This window comes from Anastrepha obliqua, chromosome 3, assembly GCF_027943255.1.
Source record: "Anastrepha obliqua isolate idAnaObli1 chromosome 3, idAnaObli1_1.0, whole genome shotgun sequence".
NCBI classification, from domain to species: domain Eukaryota; kingdom Metazoa; phylum Arthropoda; class Insecta; order Diptera; family Tephritidae; genus Anastrepha; species Anastrepha obliqua.
The window spans coordinates 78699000-78717240 of NC_072894.1; the positions used below are offsets into that span (position 1 = coordinate 78699000).

At 35.9% G+C, this 18241-nt stretch overlaps 1 protein-coding gene across 1 annotated transcript in view; it reads left to right on the forward strand.

Annotated features, from left to right (window-relative positions):
• Nucleotides 1-18241, forward strand: part of LOC129242814 (mucin-5AC-like) — a 166868-nt gene that overhangs the window by 104079 nt on the left and 44548 nt on the right. The window contains exon 3 of the mRNA XM_054879670.1: nt 7501-7671. The gene's annotated coding sequence lies outside the window, so the exon portion shown is untranslated. The remainder of the gene's footprint in view (nt 1-7500; nt 7672-18241) is intronic.

The window sequence follows — 18241 nt, forward strand, 5'->3', positions numbered from 1 at the left end:
CTACGTGTTTCGCTTTAATGGGGAATTTTTTCCGTTCGTGATAAAGTCGCTAGAGCTTTTCTAAAATGGGCAGCTTTGAGTTGCTGTTTTTTAATTCGATAGGCATCTGTTTACTGCCATACATATATATTTATTTACATATGTTGTAGAGGTCTACAATTTATTTTTGGTAAATAATATACATATATCAAATGTCTTCAGGGTGCTCGCTTATGTTGATGTTGTTGTTGTTGTAGCACTACATTGAGTCTGGTCAGTGCGGTGTAACGGTAAGCCGAGCAAACATGCTATTTCGACGAGTTGGGTCCAGAGTGTAAGAGTTTAAGAGAGCATGTGAATAAGTGGTTGGTATCGTGCGGCGTACCTTTACATGCGGGACATATATTGAGTATGTCGGGGTCGGTTCTCTAGGAGGTTAACCGGCTACAATTAGTAATTAAGTCAAAATTACGCGAGCCTCACGAGACAGCTGAAGCTTTTCGTCTGGAATGGGTAGGCAGTTGAACTCCGATGATGGCATTCGGTCGTCGGTAGTTTTGGAAGGTGGTAGGAGACTCCCGACAAAAAGCGTTAAATGTCTGTCTGTATACTGTTCGACCCAGCGATTGTACTCAGGTTTGGTTCTGGATCTCATCAGAAGAGATGCCTTCTGACTCGCCTGAGAGGTGGTTCAGGCTGTAGGACGTGTCTGAAAGTGTGATTCCTGTGGTAACAACACAACAGGAATTGCCCTGCTGATCATTTTACTGTGCTCCTTAACCGGGAACATGGAAGCCTCGCTGTGAAGGTAGTGCAGGGGAGACATCAGGGAGCATCCCGTGTCTGTTCTGATGTCGATTCTTCTGCTGAAATTTTCAATGATATTTGGGCGTAAAAAAAGTATGCATATGTACATATGTATATATTTAAAACAAATGAGCGCGAAAGCCTGGCGCATGTTGCCGAGATGTTCCGGGAAATCGTATTTGGTTCGTTTTAATTCATACTCGTTATAATCGTTAATCCTACTAAACAAAATTACTTTAATATGTAATTTAATTTATTCCATAATTTCCAGAGCCCGCATGCGAATTATTTACGTTTGGAGTATAAACTAGCAAACTAACTAGTTTTGTAAGTTATATATATTTAAAATATTGTATTTATTCCCAAATCTACGCATTTATTGTGTTTTAAAATTCAATTAAATTTTGCTATTTTCAACCCTTTTACGCGCAGACATTTGTCATATAATGTCCGTTTAATCCTTTCAAAACCGTCGGGAACTATGTACATATGTACATATATGCCACTGATAACAACAACATCAACAACAACGATTACATTTCTCACACTTTAGTTGGAAAATCCTCAACAGTTCAGCGAACTTTGGCTGTACGCTCACCTCAGCTCTTCGTATCTCATTGTAGTGACACACAGCTGCCTTCTGCGCCCAATCAGCACAACAACTCGTCCCACCCACGCAATTCAATTTAACTCACTTGTACGCGCCGTTCACTCGTTTGCTATTCGTTAATCTGCCTGTCGGCAATGGCTGCAAAAGTCATTAGTGGCTCGCATTCTCGCCGGTGCGTTTGGGGCCAATGTCAGCCGTTAGTGGCAGCAGCAATAGGCAGTGGGAAAAGCATTAACTTAGGTTATGTCAGCGGCCGCGGTAACGGTTGTTGCTTCGCTCCTCTACACTGTGCTTTGAGCCGTTGAAGATTCGCTGACTTGTTGAACTGTGCGCTTCGCTATAGTCAGAAATATCATTTGAAATTATTTATGAAACTGCTGAGTGTTGCATATAATTAAAATGTGGCAACGGGGCAGATCGGAGTGAGTGCGATGGTGGTTAGGTTGGGCACGCTTCTGAAATTGCATTAATTTAATTAAATTTGTCATTGTTTTAGTAATTTTATGACTTTCATTATTTTAGTTTAGAATATTTAATTATTTTTTATTTTTGTGCATTTTGTATAAAAACCTTTTAAACCGATTAAGATTTTGAAAATAAAAACACTTTATGTACTACATAAAGTTGTAGATACAAATATACAGATATTTATTTATATACTAGCGTACCCTCGCCCGCTTCGCTAGACGATAAATTCAATGATTTGCTGAAAGAGAATAAAATTAATACGAAACAAAGCAAATTCTTTGATACAATTTCATTCGAACTTTATTGTAACACTTTTTGGTAGAGAACGTTTTTGGTTTTTTCATCTTTGGCGTGAATAATGACGATGGTTTGCTAACTCGTGAGAAAAAATTGGGTATTCTAAATTAATACCGCACATTTGTAGAGACTGTCCTTGCGCCTTATTAATTCTCATAGCGAAGGCAAGGCGAATAGGGAACTGCAAACATTTGTAATCAAATGGTAAACCCGTCGGAATCAGTGATCTTCTCCTTTGTACTTCCCTTTCAAAATTGTTGCTTCGATAACGTTACCCATTAGCTTCTTCACAGCAAGTCTGGTACCGTTGCAAAGTCGTGACACATTAATATCAATCGGTGCTCCAATTTTTAATCGTAAATTATGAGGTGGTAAGCCTGGCAAATCGAATGAGTTTAAGAATTCAGTTGGATAATTTACGACCTCATCTTGATCAGTAAACGAATCATGGAGCATGTAAACGAAGAAGCTAGGAGCATCCTTAGTAACCCGTGCCCAGTTCGAAGATTAAAGAGGAAAAAACCACATGAACTTGCTGGCTATTAACAGAAAATAAGAAATATTGTTTGTAATTTCTTTTTATCAATTGTAATTTATTTTCGAATCAAACTGCTCGTTAGTTTCTGAACTAGTTGTAGTGTAATTAAGCATTGTAATTTACTTATTATGTTTGAAATAAAAGAAAAAAAAAAATCTTGATCAGTAATAGTGTCCATTGACTTATACGCAACTATGTCACCAGGTATTTGATCTAAAATAGCTGAATTTATATCATTGACGTCCTTATTTTTCCCAGCTAAAATTGCTCTTTCGCTGAGTCAATCATGGTTTTTGTAATGTTGAACTATGTTTGGAAATACACTCTGTATCAATGCCGCTTTAGACTGTGCAAAAGGGCAGAAATTGTTAGGCAATGTTATCATTCCTGTTGTTTTTGAAAAAAGGTTTATTTTTTTTGGTTAAAAAGTGTTTTTTGAAGTTTTGAAAAACACTTCGCTCTAACAAATTTCTTCTCAGTTAATTGCTGAAAATTAAATATTTTGAAAAAACTATTTTTTTTAATTTAACGTTTTTAAGAAAATTTTGTTCTTGAAAAAAGTTTAAATTGATTTGTTAAAAAAGATTTTTTTCCGCTTTGAAAAACACCCCCTCGAAAAAATGTATTCTCTATTAATAGTGGAATATGAAATGCTTTGAAAACACCTTTTTTTTTATTTTGTTTGGTTTTCAGAAAATTTTGTTTTGAAAAAATTTCATACCCTTGAAAAAGTTTTATTTTATTTTATTTGTTTAAAATTTTTGAAATTTTTTTTTGTAACTTTAGAAAAACACCTCTTCGAAGAAATTTCTTTTATCTTTTTGAGGAAAATTTGGTTTTGAAAAAATTTCATGCTTTCGAAATTATTTTATTTTACTTTATTTCTTCAAAATTTTTGAAAACAATTTTTTTTATAATTTTCGAAAAACACCCCTTTGAAAAAATGTTTTCTATGTGTCATAGTGGTATTCCATTAACTTTTAAGATTATAGTCAAATACTTACAAATATCTACGCTTTCACAAATAGCAACAATAAACAAATTTCCTCAAAACCAAAAAATTTACTTTTTTTCTAAAAAAATTCTAAACAAACAACGTAATAAATTTAGAATTTTGTGTTCACGAAAAAACAGTATTGTTTTTATTGTATTAACTGAAAACCAAAATGTTGCAAAAAATCAAAACAAAACTAAATTATTTTTTTGTGTTCATTTGGTCCATATGTTCCATAAAAAGTTGATATGGTAAATAATATGCAGGGTCTGATACACGCAAATTTCCATTGACCATTATAGTGACAAAATTATCGATCACCAATTCCAACAGGATTTCAAAATCAGAGTTGGAATGAGTTGTTGTGTGGTGTTCTTCTGAAAAAATGAGAAATAAACAAAATAAATCTAAAAATTCGAATTCTAACTTTATCTTGTGTATGTTCTTATTACCTTTGAATTTTTCCAATGAAGCACCATTCATTTTAAATTTTCCAAGAATTTTTTTTATCATTTCGCGTTTCTTTCCTTTTTCATTCGATTCCAACATTTGTTCATAGCCGAAAACATCGTTTGCAAACGCATTCATTTCCATATAGAATTGGTCAAAGAAAGCATTGCTCAATTGAATTGAAAAATTATTTTCATAAATACTTAGGACCTTAACTAATGCACCTTGGTACATACCTAACGCAGATATTCATCGCGACCTTGACATCGATACTATTGATGAAACAATACAAAGCGCTAGCAGAAGACACATAAATAGACTATTAAGGCATACAAATCCTATGATGAGAAGACTACCAAATAAAGAAAAATCTACCCAAAGTCGGCTTAACCGTCAAACACCAACAGATCTTGCAAAATCCTTGTAATCAATTGTCAACTAATCGTATATGTCATTGTTTGTTAACCACTTGTCTTTAAATAATATGTATATTTCTTCTAAATGAGCTTGGGGGCATCGGCCCTTCAATATCACTTTCATTCCATCTTTTTGTAAATCAAATTACTTATTGTCTAACGACAGGTGTAATATTTTATGGAAGAAATAAAAAAAAAAAAAATTTTTCATTCGAATCATTTGAAATTTCTGTATACAATAACGAAAAATTCAAAAAAAGTTGTACACATAAAATGAATGTCGATTCGAAACTTACTTTAATCTAAGAATCGAGCAAGTTTTGTTTTGTACAATATTTTGATTTTTTCTTTTTTTTGTATGAAGAAAATATTTAAAAGAAATTTTTTTTTGCTAAAAACCTTCCCCTAGTGGATCCCTATAATATGAAAAAAGAACGAATAAAATTGGCCTCGTATCGGCTCAAAAAATGCGTACAAACGAAAATCATTTCATTTTTATATATATAGATATAGATACAGTATACAGATATCAATATTTTTATTGATAACATTGAAAAAAAAAAAATACTGTTAGGAATGCATGAGGAAATTGCATATATACATATATATTTTTTAGAGGAATATGGTTGCATGCATATTCTTTCTTAAGTAGACTTAGGCGGTTGTTGCCTCTGACCTTAGATTTATTTATTTAAAATCCGGGTAGATCTCCGATGCATCTCTACCAAAGACTTAAGCGAGGGTCGTTTGAAAAGCCCATACAAAGTCAGAAAAATGGCACTACCAGCGCGTATAGAGGTTATGTTTTGTTAGTAGCATCTCTTTCGCTTTCTCGAATAGAGACGCCCCAATGTTAAGATCCATAAATGACGCTCTTAATATGTTAGGCACAGACATAGGTCTCAACGAATGGATAGAGGACATGCTTAAAACTAGAATAATCATCGGTGAGGTAGGCAGAAGCACAGTAAAACGCTCTGTCAACAGGGGAACCCCTCAGGGAGGAGTCTTATCCCCTCTGCTGTGGTTACTAGTTGTCAACAATATCCTTACCAAATTCAACCGAAAGGGAATTAAAGTAGTGGCGTACGCGGGCGACATAGTGCTCATGGTTTCAGGAATGTTTCCAACCACCATCAGTGAGATTATGGAAGGAGATTTGGTATCACTCAGCAATGGGGCCACAGACTATGGTTTAAGTGTAAACCCGAGCAAAACTGAACTGATGTTATTCACTAAGAAAACCAAGGTACACAACTTTAATCCCCCAAAACTAAACGGCGTTAGTCTTACGCTAACCCAACAGGCAAAATACCTAGGCTGGAAATCCAACGTAGAGTGCAGGGTAAAGAAAGCAAATATAGCACGTTATACGTGTAAGAGAATGTAGGGTAAAAAATGGGGTCTCCAACCAAAACTATCCAATTGGTCCTACACAGCCATTGTAAGGCCAATACTAACATATGCGACACTAGTTTGGTGGCCCGCAATAGGAAAGAAATACAACCAAACCAAGCTGAACAAGATATAAAGCACAGCGTGTATATTAAATACAGGAGCGCTTAGCACCAGTCCTACTGAAGCGCGCAATGTACTAACTCATCTACTACCATTAGATTTACATGTAAAAACTTGTAGCGCGGTGAGACTCAGAGACATAGGAAGTTGGACAACAAGGTCGTACGGTCAAAGTAAGATCCTCCTACAGGGACCCTCGATGCTCAAAAACGGATCAGACTACACAGCCCCCGACCTAAAGAAAGACTTTACGGTACGTTTTCCACAGAGAGCCGAATGGAGCAAAGGGAAGGTAATTCGATGATACGATATCGAAATCTATACTGACGGTTCTAAGATGAACTGTGTTGTGGGAGCTGGCTTCCATTCGGAGCCTCTCAACCTATCTCAGTCAATTCGACTTCCTGACTAAGCCCGAGTGTTCCGGGCAGAACGTTTAGCGCTCAGAGAATCATGCAAATCACTAAAACTCTACAAGGAAGTTGGTGCAACTCCATTTCATCCAAACCAGTCTTACAGTATAGAGAGGAACTAGAATTACTTAGTCATTGGCTTGGAATTACTCTGATATGGGTTCCCGGTCATAGGAACATACGGGGTAATGAGATAGCGGATGAGCTAGCAAGAAAAGGTTTCACACTAGACATAGCAGAGGCGGTGGCAGCCCCCCCACACTGAATACAATAAAAGCATCCATTGTTTCACACGATCATGCTTTAGCCGAAAGAAGATGGAAGCAATTAACTATATGTATTACAGCAAAAAAAAACATGACCGCCGTATAAAATCCAAAGGACGAATCATCTGTTAGGATGTTCTCGACCAAACATTTCACGCATCACTGCAACCCTTACAGGTCATTGTAAAGTAGGTAATCATGCAGCCAGATTCAACCCTTTCAAACCCAGTTAGTTATGTGAGAAATGTTTGAGCAAAAAAAAATATAATATATATTTATAGCAAGTGTGGAGTAGAATATCTCGTATTCCCCTGAATTCCGTGATAGCCGTAGATTTAAAAAGCTGCAGTTTCATGCTCGGTTGGTATTTGTGATGACAATGAACAAACCCTGAAAACCAGTCTCCTCTTCATGTGTGCGAATTTAATTTAGACAATCTGTGCTTTCCGCATGGACAGTTGTGTAATATATTCCATGTTTACGCGTTCAAAAATCCATCAATTTACACGTTTACACCCTATGAAGATGGAAAACAAAAATTACTTCCTTTCCTTAGTAGTAAAATCCCGTACGAAGTCCATACTTGTAAATAAATTCATATAATTTTTAATATATTCAAGAAAAAATACATACATATACATTTCAATTGTACTGAATTAATACTACTTCATTTTTTTATTAAGTAAATTCTTTTGTAAATACAATACATAATGACATATTTCCATTTTTCTTCTGTACTTTCAGGTATGCATGTACTTCCGCTCGTCTAAACTTTTATCATCACTTGAATTTTTTCCACTTGTCCGATAAAAATCACCAACAGCAACAAATATTTATTTCAACTTTGCTTCATAACTATTATATGCATACATACATATGTGAATATATATGTATGTATATTAAGCAGTGTTGCAGGTAAGCCGCAATTTGAATGGATTAGAGTAGCCAACCGACTTCTAACTATACGAGGTGTGTTCAAGAAGTGAGATTACTTCAAACTTCGCAGGCGAAGTGCATTCGATTTTTTTTTATGCTGGTGCACATTCTCTGAAGATATGTTGACAGTTTGAACTATATGCCATATTTAGTTTCTTTTCGACAGATACAAAAAAAATGGATCATCAAATTTGCTTCGAGTTTCGTCCAAGAATGATATATTACTAGGTTTTTCAGCTGCCACGTCATCAGGTACTCGGCAACAGATTCTCCTCGCTCATTTAACACGTATTCTCACACTCATCGAATCAATCGTTGTTCAGACGCTGACGAAGTAGAACCAGCACAATTTCAGTTTTTGGCGACCTCTGTCATAAGCAAACAATGTTATAACTCCGGTCACTTCAGCAAATCAGTTGATTCCTTCAATATCGCTGAAAGCCGACTGACAGTCTGATGTTGGCCACGCCTTCTAAATTATTTTCACCCTGTCCAAAACACTTGAAATGTTGACAGTGGAAAACTCTGAGCCAACTCAGGGGGAAACAATGTTTACAAGTGGTGGAAGCTCTTCTAAGATGGCAGGCAAGATGCGAATAACAAACCTGTTGTTGTTGTTGTAACAGCATAAACATTTCTCATACATATACTGGGAATGCTGCTGAGGTGACAGTCCTTGGCTGGATATAAATCTGGGTCCTTCCGGTTACGTAGAACCGACTGTCTTGGGAACGAAGACAAACCTCGCTCTGGACGTTTCAAGACGTACACAACAGATAAAAACGCGATGCAGTGAAGAAAATTGCTTTAGAAAATTGTCAAATCACTATTAGAAAAGTTGCCGAATATTTACTCATTTTTGACCTGAATAGCCGTCGCATTCTGAGGCTATTCGATTTCTTTGAAGGGAAGAAATTAATTATTATTTCTGGAGAAAAATGAAGTGCCACCTTACTTTTTGAATACACCTCGTACATACACTATAGAATATTCGAGAAATAGAATTGCAAGTTTTATGAATAACAACATCAGACATTTTTTTTACCGTCACAATGCATTTTCAGTATCCCGTACGCTCCAAAGTGTACATATGTATATAGATATATACAAAAATAGTATTCTGTTTCGCTTCTCACATTTTTATCGTTTTCTCGTCAGCCCATGCCAAGGTAGTCTAACAGGCAAATACTCGTATACGCAACTGAAAATTTCACCAAGCGAAGACGCACACCAGACCTCAGCTCTTTGTGGTGTGCGAACAAACTAAGTGATGGTTTCTACCGTGAGACAGACACCGAGAGTATATGGTTGTACAAGAGGGGAGCAGCAACATCCAGTGACAAGCGGAACAAATTGCATTTTTTGTCATACTCACTGCCATTATTATCATCATTACTTTTGTGAAATTTTTCTACTTCATAGTAGCTGGCAGTGGGTAATTGTTCCGTTGAGATTGAGTGATACTATGCCTCGGGGTATGATGACATTGTAAAGGGTGACCAAATAGCCATGATAGTTTCTTGCAATTCTTATATTTCAGAAGCTGTTCAAATATTCAGTTGGGTTTGTCATTTCAGCATCCATCGTTTCACGTTGCTCAAACTTGCGGAAATTATTAAAGAATATCGAAATTGTACTCTTTTAGGTTGGTTAATACATTTTTCATAACATCATTGCCTTATGTCTGCTCTGAGAAATAACTATTTCATGGCCGATGTGTTATTTGAATATCTCCCGCCATCCTCTTGGTGTAGATTTGTATGTAGCATAAAACCATCCAGCTTCACTCTGTGTTATTTCCGCCTGACCATTTCAAAAGGTTTCAGTAAACAAATGCTTTGAAATGTAAAACCGAATACGTGTATTTCAGGTTCAAAGGGAAATGTTAGACTTTATTTCTGGTCAGCATAAAGGATAAAACCGGTTTAATTTCTCAAAGGTGGAGTGCCAAGTTCTGCAAAGTTCTAACTCTTTATTTCTTATTTTTTATAAAAATTTATTTTATACTATAACAAAACCTGTATAAAATTCAAAATTATAAAATTTAAAAACAATTTCAACAAATCATTCGCAATTTCAAACTTTGTAATTAATGCCCGGCGAATGATCGAATTTTTTGCATAGAAATTAGCAAAAATTAATGCGAATTGTAAGCCAGTTTAAACCTGTGCAATATCATACCAAAATTGAATTATGTAGCTTTTGTTGTAGCACGAACTACTTCTATATAAAAAATGTAAAAAACTTTATAAACGATAAATAAATAGTTAAAATTTTACAATATGTTTCGCTGCTGTTATTTTATGTAAAAAAAATTGTTAAATAATAAAAATTAGGTTATTAAAAAGTTTACAAAATTTATCACGTGATCTTCATTTCATATCGCGATTTGTTTTTTTTTTGGAATATGCAAAATTAAGCACCCTGAGTAATTGAAATTTTAAGCAATATTTAAATAACCCACTTAACCCCCAAACGTACGAAACCCCAAGTAGCTGATAATAATTCGATAATACTCGAATTTTTATTTCAATAGCTAAATTCAATAAACTGAACTCGGAACAATTTAAAAGCGACTTGAAAATAAAAGCTAAACATTTTCAACATTTAAAGCAAACATAGAATTTGTGCAGCCTAGAGCGAGCCAACAACCTGAGTGTGGAAAGTTTCAAGTGTAACTGCAGCTGCAGCTGCAGCGGCAACAGCAACAGCTGCAGGCTGTCTTTAGTGCAGCATCCGACCGTTAACGAGCTGCTCGACTTGCAGCTGCTTGCCATGAAATGCAGCTCTCTATTGCAGTGCTGCCCACACACAAAAGCACACAGTCGCACGCCACAATGCCACGAAGTTCAACAACTGCAACAATAAGAGCAACAAAAAAATTAAAAAAATTAAAAGTGTTGTATAAAACTGCATAATGTGCACTGCAATGAACTTTTGTTGGCAGTTGAAAATATTTTTATGCTAATTTGTTTGCTTCTTTTTTTGCAACGTTTGTTCTCCAACTAGTTTTGTGACCTTAAGGCCCAGAGGATTGTGGCAGCGGCTGTGGCAATGAATGTATTTTTTGTTTTTGTTTGCATTCAAAAGTTTCATAAAATAAATAGTTTCAATATGCATCAATACATTTTTATATTGAGTACTGAAAATCTGCTGTCAGCGCGATGTTCGATGTATTGATCGGCTGAAATGCTTTGCATTCCTTTTGGTATTCGTACCTACTTAGTTTAGTTTTATGCTTTGCGAGAATTCATTCGATTTTGTTTTATTATAATTTTAATTTTATTTTTAGTTTAGAGGAATGTAATTGAATGTTTCGAAGCCACGCTTGTAAAGGTATCGTAACATTACGGTTATCACCTCACCTCTTTTGTGCTATTGTCTGCTTTTACTTAAGTTCTTTGTGATGGGTCCTAGTGCAGATTCCAGTAATAATCCGGTTCAGATATTAATTTTTGTTTTCGCTACACAGATTCAAAAACTCGTGTAAAAAATCTCGATATTCATCTGGCACTGATTGTACACATACCAAGGCGATATGACACTTCTGATTATTTCTCCCATTTGTTTCGTTTTAAATCACAAATCTTTCAGACCAAGTTTATTTCAGCAATGCTGGTCAACTCAGCCGGCCGATCTGCGCATTGATGATCTTAATTGGATCTTTACCTTGCTTGAATATAGTAGATTACGTCATGTATAAGTCATTGTTTCCACTTGGCGTGGATGCCCGTGAGCTCTCTCTTCCATAATGATCTGCGTTGATTCCGCTTATTTACCGAGAAATTTCATCTCCATAGTGGCTAGTTTCTTTCCGATTGTTATTGGGGTCACTCGCCACGCTCACTCACTTCCCAGGCATGCCTACTTTGTTCCTTTCGCTATACAGGTAAATTATCTCATAGGGTTCTTCCAATAGCGATTACCTCCAGAATTTAGAGCCACCTGGGTCTTCCAGAACGGCTTTCTCTTTGAATATTTTTAGTCTAATGCCTTTTTAAGCTCTTTTTCTGTTCGTAAATGTTGTGAGATGTATCGGTCTAAAACTCGACTCTATGGGGCTCCTCAGGCTTAGCTATTTAATCAGATTTCATACGGTTGGTAGATTTTTACGATGCAATTTATTATTAAACGCAACGGCTAATTCTGCCTGGTGAAAGTATTTCTTTAGTTTTGTGGCAATAATATTAAAAATACGTTTTTGGAACGTTTATGTTCAAGTAAAAATAGGCTCAGTTATCGTGATACTTTTTTTTGTTATCTAACCTCTTGTCTGTACACAAGAGCACCGAAATATTATATACCGAAAGGGGGCTTACGATGCGACGTTATAATAAGTTGAGTGGAAATTGGCACTAAACTGCCCTCCTAAAGCCGCTGGGTACACTAGGTACGCTATAAGCAAGCTTAAAATAGATCAGAATAACATGGGGTAAACTCTTTTTCTAGCTTATCACTTTGAATTACCTTCCAAAGCAGTCCGGCTCACTTGAGTTAAGTATTTACTTTGACTATAGTTTTTCCCATAGATTGAAAAGTCCGCACAGTGAGTTGGGGTAGGTTCGTTACTGCTGTTATTGTTGCATTATTTGAGCATCATATAAGAACTTTATCTAATCGTATAATTTGCTCGATAATACACCCAGTTCGGTTTTTCTACCTTGATTTGAGTACTCGCTCTACCATTGCCGTCGAATATCCGCTCAGAATCGGTGTTAAACTTTTATGAAGGCACGTATTCACATACGCGACCAATCAGTCGTTGTGCATACGGTGTCCAGGGTCGAAAGATTTTTAGTAAACCCTTGTCATGACTTATGTGACGTCAGCCAATCAGAGCTGGTCAACGGTCTGATCTTGGATATTTTATAGTAGAGAACATTTATCGGTGCAGATTTAAATGGGTAATCGTCGTTGTGCGTTTGTCATCTTAGTACTTTGTACTTAGTACTTGGCAGAGTACTTTTGGGACTTCCCGAACTGAGTTTTCGAAAGACGCGCTTGCTGTTTCTGTAAGATGAGATTACTTTCCAGATCGCGGTTTCATGTTTAAGGATTCTTTTTCGCCAACGATATTAACTTCAAACTATTCAACTGACTTTGACTCCAAACACTGAATTATGTCCGTGCAATGCAGAATATCGCAAATCAAACATTTTACTGTATTATCCACCTCGTACATAATGCAGTTGGTTATTTCTAAAATAATGGGACTGTTCACAATTTGGTGAGAACAGCCTGTTACTACGGTATTTGGAACTTCCCATGGCAACACAACAACAGAAAGATGATGTTGGCGTTTGCTAATTTTAATCAAGATTTAATATTATATTTACAATTACATGGATTTTCTGTTCTTTTATGTTATGTTAGTGCGTGAGTTTTTTAACAATTATAAACAACAGCAAAATTTGTGTGAGTGACCTTTAAAACCACTTTGGATTACCGTTTTGCTAGACTAAGCTATTGAACTGCTTTTCTTTCATGGGTTAACTTAAATTCGCTTGCTGAACCCTCATTTAAATGCGTAAAACTTTTCACATTTTAACCTTTTCTAAAAATTTATATTCTTTAACTTGCCCATGTTTTGTTATTCCTTATCAGTATTTTATGTCACTCTTCCACGCACGTTTATGTGCTCGCCCACACAATACACCGACATTCGACAGTCGTTGTACCGGCAGGCACAGAGGATTTTTGGGCGGATAGCATACAAAGCGAGCAGAACAGCATAAACTTAATGTTTCGACAATATTGCCATTCTTGGGTTGTCAACAACAAAAACTACAAAGGGACATCCTACGCATAAGCTTATGGGCATAAAGTGATACAATTTATTTCATTCGCCCACGCTACTTTAGCATTCATTTCGCGTCTTAAAGGTTACGAAGAACTTGAAAGAATTTGCAAAGCATCACTTGTTTAATGATAGCTGTTAACAGTATGAAGTACACACCACCTTGATAAAAAAGTTCCCAAAATATATTTAGAAGGTTCAAAAAACTAGTTTATTCCTCATAAGTGACACATCAACTGCAACGCACTTATGCCAGCGTTTGATCCAGCTCCCGAAGCATTTTTGTGTAGAGCCTCGTTTTTCCATTACTTCCTTTCGGCTGCTCAGACGCGTTGAACGCAGTAGTTTTTTTGGCTCTATCAAACAAAAAAAAAATACAGAATTCAACTCAGTTGAGTTAGAGTATCAGCGGTTGTTCCGGTAATTTTTAAATTTTTAAATTATTAAAATCTTGTGCTTCTCTTAAAAATAAATCACAAAACATTTTGTAAAAATAAAAAGTGAAAAGAACTGTTTTACAGCGGCCTAAAGATGTAAAAGGGAATTTTCAATAGTTTTTGTTTCGTTATGTCAAGACTAAAGTCGACTCCGAAATGAATTGTAAAATTATATAATATACAAAGTGGCGCAAAATGAATTAACTATTTTATTGTACTAAATAAAAATTGATTTTGAGTGATGGAATTCTTTATATTGACCTTTACGTGTTCCATTGCTTGTCTGCTTGTATACTGCAGCTGTCTAGTGCACAATTGTCAAATATGATTGATTTGCAAAAATTTCAAGTATCCCGATAGGGTGATTAATTTTGCGCCAGCTTGTGTTATGGAAGGCATCGTAGATTAGTAATTAGACAGGGGTCTATGAGCATGAAATTGAAATTGTATTGAGCCAAGACCCAGAAGAATGACAAAGTCGGTTCAAAATCATAGGCTGGTTGACTATTTTCGTTGATTGCTATATTGAGATTTTTCACCGCGCCATCTTATCTTAAATGCGACTATTTGGCCAAAACCAAGGCAAACGTTATGAGCATCTTCAACCACTTTTCGAAAAAAGTTTTGTGACGATTGTGGCAATAGAGACCAAAACCAACTCGCGCAAGTTCCGAGAGCTTCTTAAAAAGAAGTTGTACAGGAGTAAATTCGGCCCAAGTTCTTCGAAAGATGAAATAAATACATATCAATTATTGTTGACATTACTTTAAATAATGGAATAATTCTCGCAAGTTTCAGGTACTTTTTGAGCACAATACGCATAGGTGTAATCATTCTACATGCACATACATACATATAGCCATCACGAGTGCATTGGTTATTGGTTGTTATGCTCACATACAATACTTTACTGCTCAAGCTTCGCTTCTTATTAATGACAATTACTGCCACTTCTAAGCTCATTTGGCTTCTTGAATTACCGTAACTAATGACGACGGCAGTAGTTGTTCACGTTTTTACCGCCTCGCCGTCGACACTATTCAAACTTTCTTCCTTTATTCATGGCTTGTCGCATCAACTATAAGTATGTATTTGAGTGTAGATAGAAAAGTATCTCGACTTCCTTTTTGTTACTTAATTTTACACTGATTTGCTTTTCACGGTTTATTAACAACGGATTTTCAGTGGCATTCGCCAGCATTAGCAGCAAAGTGTGGCGACAAAGTGGCAACAAATTTGTATTATTAATACGAATTTATTTTCAACCAGAAGCTCTCCATTTTGGTCGAGGATCTACTTGCCAATTATGTATATATAGAGTAAACATATATATATTCATGTAGCAATTACTTATATCCGTTGTCTATTTCCTGAAATCACAGCTTCTCGTCCGCCTAACAGAGCATGGCAGTGCTGTTGAGTGATTGTGTTAACAGCACCAAAAGTGTAGGAGTGTTTGAATTTTAAGTTCGTTCAACATTTGTTTAGTTGTCTCTCTGCTTTCTATTTTCTGTGCATCTCTTATCCTTGTGTTACCGTTAACTCCCTGCGCCACACTTAATTTTCTTATTCGCCTTCTTCGAACTTTTCTAATTTTCATGATTATCATCTCCTTCTTTGGTTGGTTGCTGTGCAGTAGCTCTAAGGTAGCATTTTATGCTCTCTCCACCGTATGGAACATCGTAGCAAAATAGACGGTATCCTCACTAATTTAGCTTCAATATATGTATACAAAAGAAAGTTGTTTTGTCAAGTAATTTGGTCTGATGATACTCTTAGTTCTTCTGTTGCTGCGTAAAATTCTGTGGTAAAGTTTTGATTCTAGTTATTATTGTTGTTGTTGTGGACAGCAATGCTTTAATATTAAATGGTTAGGTCATATTTTGTTTTACGCAGGCTTAACTACATAATTTTGTGTACTTAATTTGAATAATTATTTATGAGATGAAAATGAATGGCTATGAATCTGAGGGCTAATGTCAAAAGAAATAATTAACGGTGTTTGTGTCTTTGGAGTATATAAGCAGTTAATAGATTGCCTTAATAAAATTAATGTTCAAAAAGTTGTTAACTTGAGTTTTGTGTTCGCTTGATTGATAATCTAATATTTACTACGTGCATACTGGGCGGCGCAAAATTAATCACTCTATCAGGAGATTTAAACTATTTGCAATTGGCGTCGTACGCCAATCATATTTGGCACTAGTGAAATAGACAGCTGCAGTATTTAAACAAATTGAACTCGTAAAGGTGAAGATAAAGATTTCAATTACTTAAAACGATTTTTTTTATTTAGTAAAAAAGTTGTTCAAAAATAAAATTGATGAGTAATTTTGCGCCACCTTGTACCAACATGTCGAGGCTGAATGGATGTGTGCGTAACTACTATTCGATTGGTCATGGGTTCGGTACTCACTGCAGACTTAAAATATGGAATTTTGGGTGGCCCCTACTTCCGCCATGAAGAAACCTTTCACAAAAATCATCAACCATTCGGAGGTGGCATAAACCTGTTCGCCACAGATAGGCGCGAAAGCTCAGCTAAGCGTGTAACAACACTTGGTGCTAATTAACGTAATCATTTATGGACTTTCCCACTTAATTTTTAGTTAAATACCCAATTACTTACAGAAAGTGTTAAACGGAACGAATCGATCTTGAGTGGAATAGAGTACTCTCGTCGTAGTCGTATATGTGCCCACACACGGGCACAGTTAAATTTCTACTATTTGACATGTGCCGACATCGTAATACTCGTATATGCATCATGGAAAAAATATTCGTAATATTCTAACGTGTTTGCCTTCCATTCGTCTATTGACTTTCAAACTGAAAGAAACAAAACTGAACTGTCCCAAGACAGACGATATGTAATGCTGCGGTGGCGATTGACTCCCAGCTCATAATTTCCTATCTACATGTAATTTACCGAGGGTGATCGACCCTAGCACATTCCGAACTCTTGAGGGTGGTAATAAGTAGTATGCAGGGGATTTATGTACTGAGTGAGCGCATTTCCGTAGCTAGCTTGAAAATTTGTATTTTATATTTATGTATATTTATTAACTTGGCGTAAAACTGCTTGTTCATATTGCATTGCAATTTGTTACTATTCAAGAAGTGTTTGATATTTTCCATTCTTCATGCTAAGCAAATACAGCATTTAAATGAGATAGTCAAACCTCGTCAAGCATTTGCTCGTTCCGAGTAATAGATAATTTACAAATTTAATATGAACAGCTGTTTCCTTCAAGCGGATATTGGATAAGATATTTCTTATTTTCTATTTTATTTTGTTTTCTCTTTTCATATAAGCTTTGCGAGTGTTATCATAGTTGATTGCACTGTAATCGAACTCGCCTTTTGCACATTTCCATAACTCCATGCGCAGTTGCTTGCAGCATTCGAATAATTGTGCTAGTTTTTCTCCTCTTCAGGTTTTTTGTTTCCTGGTTTGTTACATATTTATTTGGAATTTGAGCTGTAGGGACTGCGGGCAACTAACCTTTTTTATATTGAATTTCATGAAAATTATTTTGCTTATGTTAAACAAATCGAAATTGAAAATTATATTTATTTACCCCTGAAATGCATCTGGCATACAAGCACCGAGTGGATATTGAAAAAGTGTATATCAACATCGTTTGGCCATCCTAGTCACACGATGCAAATGTAATAGAAAATATTTGCGCTCTCATGAGAGATGATAGATTACAAGGATTGGCCAAGGCGAATCTATTAAAGGTGACAACAGATGATTTGTTTTTTCTTTCGCCGTATACACTAGGATGTCAGCACAAAATAAAATGACGAAAAGCCATTTGCACCATCATCTTATGCTTGAAGCTCCAAATAAATATCGGTTGTTCAACGCAGTTCGCTTTCTCATTTGAACTTTCTTTTGTCGTGACATCCTGAGCTACAAAACATTGTTGTTGGTCTAGTGCCACCACCTTTAATGAATTCGCCAGGGTTAGGTCATACGAAACAAACTTCTGAGAGTGTCATGTCATAGAGGATTTTACAGAGGAAGAAAATATTGCATCATTGAGTGAGTAATAAGACTTCATTGAGTAAGTATTTACTCAATGGTTGAGTACAATCCCTCTGCCAATCAGTCGTTGATCAGACGGCAACGAAGTAACATGGGCGATAGCTACGTTAGTTTTTTAGGCAATCTCAGGTTTTACTGACCTCTGTAGTAAACAAACCGCTATCATAACGGTCAGAAAATCAGCTGATTCCTTCAACTTCGCTGTAGAGGCTTACAATCTGACTTTGGTGCGGCTGTATTCTTTCCACTGTGATGAAGCAG